Source organism: Melanostigma gelatinosum, assembly GCF_949748355.1.
Source record: "Melanostigma gelatinosum genome assembly, chromosome: 4".
Lineage (NCBI taxonomy): Eukaryota > Metazoa > Chordata > Actinopteri > Perciformes > Zoarcidae > Melanostigma > Melanostigma gelatinosum.
The window spans coordinates 14,218,243-14,224,948 of record NC_136637.1 but is presented as its reverse complement, the minus strand read 5'-3'; positions in this window follow the sequence as shown (position 1 = coordinate 14,224,948).

Sequence of the window (6,706 nt, the reverse complement as noted above, 5' to 3'; positions counted from 1 at the left end):
AAAACAGAAATGAGAGAACTGTGTGAGAAACGTAAATATTATCCATCATTGTCGTCTGAACAGAACTGAATTATACATTCTGCCGTGTCTCATTTTGACAGATCTGGGAAATCAAATGAACGGAGGAAAATTGTGTTTGGAACCTTGTGGATAATTTCCTTTGTTGAAGTCACTTGTTCTCCAAGATTCACTAATTATTTTTCACTGATTCAGTACAGCCAATACAATAAAACTGACTCATACAACAAGACAACTAATATTTGAGAAAATCAATAAGTTGTGTAAGACCATGTTTCAGCCTTGGCTAGGTTGCCAGGACAAAATTTATACAAGATATGCCGACTTGTGTCATAACTAAGCTAAGCAATTTGCAACTGTATTTAGGTAAACCAAACATTATGTTTAAAATGCATGCAGTAATATTTGAATGGCACACAAAAAAACACAACACATTTTTTTTGAATGACAATGTTTAATGCCTCTGATGACAAATTGTTCAGTACAAAGCCGGGCAGCATTACCTACAGTCCAGATGGTTAACTGGGGTGAGGAAAAGCATTTAAATAATTTGTCTCACATTCAGCAATGACTCTCTATGTAATAAAACGGTAAATATGCAGTTATTTACTGTGCAGTCTCTGCTTCTCTACTGAAGATAACATTATGTAGTTATACCAAGCAACAGCAAATACTAATAGCACAATGAGGGTGAAAGCCACCATTGTCTTCATCAGCTTCATTTAAGTTGCCTTGCTGAGCCAGAACCTTTAGAAGCCATTTAAAGTCGACACAACCCTGGAAAGGCTCACAAAAGGGAACACTTTCCATTTGGTGCCACTTTGTGTCATTTGTTCCACTTGGAGAAGCCAAGAAACTGGAGCCACTTGCCCTTTTTTTCTCTTTTACAAAGCGCTTGCTGAAGAGTAGAGGTAAGTGAGATGGAAAACAATTCAGCAAGGGGAGTCGAAACTTTTAAAGGCTTATGTAAAGCCATCTAATAAAATATACAGTACTAATGATAAAACCCGGTAATTCAGTGAGATTGCTGCACAGCTCAAATCCATATTAAATGAACACTTGAGCCCTCACGGACAAATTCAACGGTCAACTTTAAGGCTATTTAGCAAAAAGGCACACATTATTCATGTGATTTCAATGCAAATTTGTGTCACCGGAGAAAAATATCTGCTATGTAGGAGACATAGTGCACAAGTGCCTGAAGCTCTGGTTTAATACATGCTGGAGTTCAAACTTCAACATTTTCATTATTTTTAGGCGGTCTAGCACAGTATTCTGCAGTATACTGTATGTATTGTAACGGGAACTACAGGTGTTTTCTACAATATAACATGCTTTTATGCATTGTATTTGATTGTGTCCCTGGGTTAAAAGTTAATGCAGGTATAATAACCAATGCTATATTGCAACGTAAATAGTCATAATAATGCAACAGTGCAGCTTTGATGATGTTACCGCTGTCCATATTTTAATACCATTTGTTACACTCAAAAAGGATAAAGGTCGAGTGGGGAATATGAATACACTCTCTCTGAAGAGGCAGTTTTCCCATTTGAAATGGCTGCTTTGATGTCTCCAAAGAATGGGAACACACACCTCCTCATTGTACTGTTCGACAAGGAGTTTGTGATACTGAAAAAAATGTATCATGCATAGCCATTCTCAACAACCCAGATGGCTTCTGTAGCAGTGCATTTCTAGTTTCTAATCAAATTTTCAACTGACCCTGTACCAACTGTGTTTTTCTGAAAGCCACCCCAGTCTGTTGCATGTGACATAGAAGCCCCTGTAATCAATTACTACAATACAAATGCAATTAAACACCCATTACAGCATGATTTAGATATGTATGTGTGATTGTACGGAACAGAACTTAGCTGACATATACATAGTTTCGAGTCAGTGCATATATAGTCCGGGCCACAGGGTCAGCTGTGTGTTGTGCTGAGTTGGGACGTATTGCAAGGCAAGCATTACACGAGCTAGAAATGCAATCAATCACAAATGGCAGCCAGTCCACCCAGAGGCCTAAACGGGAACCTGTACCGCCTTCATAGATTGAGCCTTAATAATGAAAAGGACCTGGTGACCTGGAGCAGAAACATTGTCTTTGTTACAGATGAACAGATATACGCGCACACACATAGAGCGATAGACACACGAAGATCATCTGACTGACAGCCTCTGCACAGGATCTGACACCATGTGATTGCTACCATGGCAACCATTCTTCAAGCCACTACTTATGTGCGTGTCCCGGGAGTGAGGAGAGGCACAGGCATTCCTGACTCCTCCCGATGCTTAATGCGACTATACCATCGGCTTGCTGTCCTTAAGGCTTAATTAGCCGTTTTGGGAGCGGAAGAATGCCGCTCGTAATTGCTGAGTGAAGTACAGAGAGACCCAACTGGCAATTATGCACAGTGGGCAGGCAACAAAACCCTCCTTAATTAGATCATTACCGAAATGGAGAGACAGAGGTAGAGTGGGAGAGAAGGGGGAGCTAAGGAAAAAGGAGGGAGGAGAGAAGAAATAGGGTGGAGAACATGTGGATGAAGATGAAGAATGAAAGCTTCAGTATGGCAGACGAGTCTGACAGAAAGAAATGAGGAGGGCAGAAGTAAAGATGACGCTGTGAAAAAGTTGCCACAGTAACGATCAGTGACTCTGACAAAACTGTTCAGAGTCTACCGTGCCTTCTCCATAATGCAGTTGTGAGCATTTTCTTTTATAATTAAAGTCTCTCTTAATGCTTTTTAGGCCAATGAAAGGCCTCAGAGCAACAGGAATTTCGTAGTGTTTGGTAAGCTTCTGCATGAATTACTATGAATTATGAGCCATGATATATATAATCTATATATATATAATCTATAATCCTATATTGCCCCATCCCTAAACACAGTAACTAGTGGATGATCCAGGTTAGGCTAGTGAATAAACATTGGAAGCCGCTGATGATGCACGATCCACAATGGATTACACTCATAATGACTATGAGCTAAAAGCTCATAAAGGCGATGCCAATCCAAATTGACAGTGTTTGCTACAGGCTAGACGAGGCCACGGGTATGTGTGTCCAAAACTGTGTTCGCATGTGTCAGCGCCACGTTAGTCACCCTCTTTGTTCGTGTTTGTTTACGTGTATATGTGCTTACATTGATTACAGTATGTAGGTTTATGTGTGTGTCTGGTTGAGTCACTGTTGTTGAAGTCTCTCGGTCTCACACATAATAACCCCTGAAAGGACATGCAGCAATCACTCAACACCAATCCAATAAGCGTGACATCTGGTCGAGAGGCGACGACGTCGGTAATGTGAAGCCCGGAAGATGGGAATAATGAGAGTATAGTAAATAAGCTCGTACTGACAGCCAGAAGGTTTCATGTCATCAGCGTGGAAACCTCAAACAAAGTAATATAGTAACCGAGACCCACAGAGAAATACCCAACACTGTATTTGAAAATGTCAAAAACACACAACAATCTATGGGGAAAACTGATATTTCTGCAAATACTGCATATCATGATATAAATTAAGGTTACACTGACTGAAAATGATATGTCCACCTACTCAGGGACCAGACAAAGAAGCACACACAGCTACCTACTGCCAAGATAAAAGGGGGGAAAGCATCAATTGAATGTCATGGGTCATTACATTGGAGTGACTGTGTATTGGATATTGAATTAGTCTGATACACTGACACAGAGCAGGCTTAGATAGAAGACAGGCCGACAGGAAATAAGATTGGAGAGCGCAAGCAGGGGACAGGAGGTGGGCGGACGGGGGAGAGAAAGTGGGTGAAGAGAAACTGTAAAAGAGGCAGAGATGGGAGTGGCAGCTGTACACACTCATATCTCAGACATGCAGAGGGACTTTACTGTCGCGTTTCCAACTATCCTAGCTCTCATCCTGTCACTTTCTGCCCCATACTTTATCATCGTGGCAGTGTGCTGCGACCAGCTGAAAGGTGGCTCCGGCTTTACAACAGCTCTCGCCCGCCTCCCGGGGGCTTTGGAGGGCTCTCCACCTCTAGGGCTCCCTGTGCGACTGTCCTCAGTGCATCAGCACCACCCGTCCGTCTCTCAAAACACTTTAATAAGCTGACTCTCAGCCTGAGAGGCACACAAACAAAGTCGAGCAAGAGCACATGTGCAGACAAACAGGGACACAGATAAAGAAGCATATGTAAAGTGCAGAACACTTAGGTTAAATACCTACTGCAGCACAGTATTACTGGAGGGCAATTTCAACAAAGCAGCAGAAGATGGTATCTCATGGGGCACCACAGTGAAAGATTACTTTGCAACCTTAATTTATGTGTTTAAAGGTACCTCATTAACATTTAAAGCTATTTGAGGACATTTTAAAATTGAAACTTACCGGATTAAAAACAATGTTGAGCAGTTGTTACAGCAGTTTCTAACTTGCTCTCTTCAGCAGAGAAATTAATTAAATCAGGCAAGTTTTTAAAAGCTGTCCCTTAGCAGGTGCACCTCATTTCAATTTGAAAAGTTTTTGTTGATCAGGACCACAACTGTGATTGTTCTGTCTGGAGCAAGACCTCTGTCTGTACACTGTGAAGTGGATGCTTTTTGGTACTTTGGTAAGTTTTGTTTTTGATTTGAGACAATGACCCTACTCCTCACTCCTCAATGCTTTCCTCAGTAAACATTGTAAACAGGAGTTCATGGTCTCAATCGCTAGTTTCAAGTTGTCTTCAACACAGCATGATGTTCACTTTAGTATGGTCCCATTTAGAGTAAAACAGACGATAAAGCAGGGCATGGCTAGCTTGTCATTAACAGGTCGCTACAGCGCTGTTGTCCGGTCTGGGAGTTGGCGTGTTTTCATCTTACATCTTTAACCCTTTCATGATTTGTTTTCAGTTCCTGAAAGTTAATTGTAACCTTTTTGGTCGCCCTAAAAATGTCTTGTTTAGCGTTCAATTGTACTTAGCTCCACCCTCTTGTGTCACGTCTGGTTGCAAAAAAACCAAGATGGCCACGGCCAAAATGCCAAACTCCATGATTCAAAACCGTAGTACACAAACCAATGGGTGATGTCACTGTGACTATGTCTACTTCTTATATACAGTCTATTAACCAGCAGCTAATGTTAGCAAACTTTGGAATAATATTGCCGTCTAACTTTCCTTTACTTGTGCTGTTATTACGCTACGTTTTAACATTTGTCATGAGCCAGAATTAGCCACAAAGTCTCACGTAAGCTACATTTAACACCACATCGTGAAAACTGTTACTTTTTATCGGAGTTTATATTCAATCAGATTTTTGTTATGCATTTTGTACTCATCTGCGACCATTACAGAGCAGTTCTCGATGATACAACGTGTGATTGAGGGACGCAGCTGGCGTAATTAGTTCAACTAGTGAGTTGCAGGTGTAGATCACAATCTTGCATAATAATGACACACTACAACACAAGAGATGCTCCAGAGCGGCAAACTGGGAAAATGTACTGATAAGGCAACCGGCACCTGGAAAGTTTGTGATTGCTGAACCAGATCAAATGAAGGATGTTGCTGTCCTCCAGCACATGAAGACAGAACTAGGAGACATTTACCTGATATCTCGGTGCTGAGCCTGCATGTGCTCTGATCAATCCCTCAGCTCTGCAAGAGCCATTTGAGCACAGTTTGGTCCATCCCACTCAAGAGTATCTCTGTCTAGTACATTACAGCAATATACTCTCGTCCTGTAATACATCTCCAGACCTCTTCTTTCAGTTCTAATCCAGTATGATCTAGTCCGGTATGAGTGTCTGTATTCACAAGGGGACAGATTGTTCCCCCCATGCTACACAACATCTGGCAATCAACCCCAGAGATAAAATGAGACTATGGGCTTCATTAAACAGCGTCTAAATCATCCCGCTGGGCTGCAGTGAGTAGGCTACTGTTTTATTATAAGTTTATTATTACTGCTTTTTCTGTGTGGAACTGCAAATTAAGATTATGAGTTGAACTCAATACTTGAAGTGAAACATGAATTTTAACATGATAAGCAGACAAAATATTGCCAAAACTAAACTATAAAGTTCTTTATCTCCAGTCCTTTGCTGGTTGACAGTTATTTGTAGAGCCCAAAAGAGACAAAAAAAACCATCTGTTACTGCTGTAGTTCAGCTTAAATTAAACAATATGTTCTGTTTCTGACTGCTGAATAGAAATGTTATTTCTGAGCTCAGAGCAAACAATAGAAACTCATGCTTATTCCAAAAAAAAAGAAACTAAAAGGCGCAGATTGCTGGCTTTTAAGTATCTCTCTATTGTTCAGTTGCAAGCTTCCTTTGCCTCAGCGTAAGGAAATTAGTTGTAAGGACATCAAACACATCAAGGCCCAAAGATTCCACTTACGTTCAGAAAGATGACTAAGAATGTACAGGATGCATGTGGAGGATGACCTCCAATGTATCTTTATGTTCGACTTGGAAAGATTTGCTTCGGCTGCTGCCAAATATCAGAGCCCTGTTCCTTTGCAGCATGTGATGAGTAAACTGATCCCCTGATTTCCTTATCAACATCTCCGTATACAGACACCCAATGTTGAATAAACAGAACTGTATCTCTATCTGTTTTTGAGGGTATCCGGCCTTTTATTTGGACCACTGTCAGTAGTTTAGATATGTCGGACCCTGTTCACAAATGGCCTTCACACGTCACTT